Genomic DNA, 814 nt, shown 5'->3' with positions numbered 1-814 from the left:
AATTGGTGTTTGTTTAGATAGGGTGGTGCATGCACACTCTCGTGTACGTGTGATACACGGCACGGCCACTTAAGTGCGTGACCACTCACTGATCATAGGCAATTGTATTTTCTGGAGGTACAATAAAGTATACTCAGACGGCGCAGCGATGCAAATTTTAACTAAAAATATTCTTGCGAGTGGAAGTCCACTTGCACAGTTGTGATGCCGGCACGCAGCTCTTATTTCGTGCGGCAGATAAGAATACTCCTTCGAGTATTCGTGTTTATCGTTGTAAATTTGGTATATCGCGTTATATTTTATTTAATTATATAATATTTTGGACTGCGAACCATTTTTGACTTCTGCACAACTCGTTGGTTCAATGTGATACCTGGTACGAATACTAATTTAAATAATTATAGAGAACAAAACAAAATTTTTGGTAAACTAATGTTTTGTTTCTTCTTTATTGCAGTATCAACTCACATTTGATATGTGGTGTTCGCTACACTGGTAAGTAAAATCATCCATTGTATTCTCTTTTCGCTGAACGTTTTTAATCGAATTACACTCTTTTTTATCATTATATTAAACAGTTTTTTGTTGATGTAATAAAATCTTATACATTGAATAGTTTCTCGCTATCATAGTCTCCATATCTATATATATATATAAAAGAAAGTCGTGTTGGTTAACTCCATTATAACTAAAGAGCGGCTAATCCAATTTAGCTAAAAATTGGTGGAGAGGTAGCTTAGGGCCAGGAGAAGGTAATGGGATACTTTTTGAAATGAAAACTTTTCTAAAAGGGCACTAAACGACACTAAAAAGA

The sequence above is a fragment of the Atheta coriaria genome, unplaced genomic scaffold (genome assembly GCF_025399875.1).
Source record: "Atheta coriaria isolate IRGN ID8LTWV9N9 unplaced genomic scaffold, Caltech_Dcor_3.1 hic_scaffold_12_pilon, whole genome shotgun sequence".
Classification (NCBI taxonomy): Eukaryota; Metazoa; Arthropoda; class Insecta; order Coleoptera; family Staphylinidae; genus Dalotia; species Dalotia coriaria.
The sequence above is the reverse complement of the archived record's forward strand: the minus strand, read 5'-3'. Positions refer to the sequence as shown.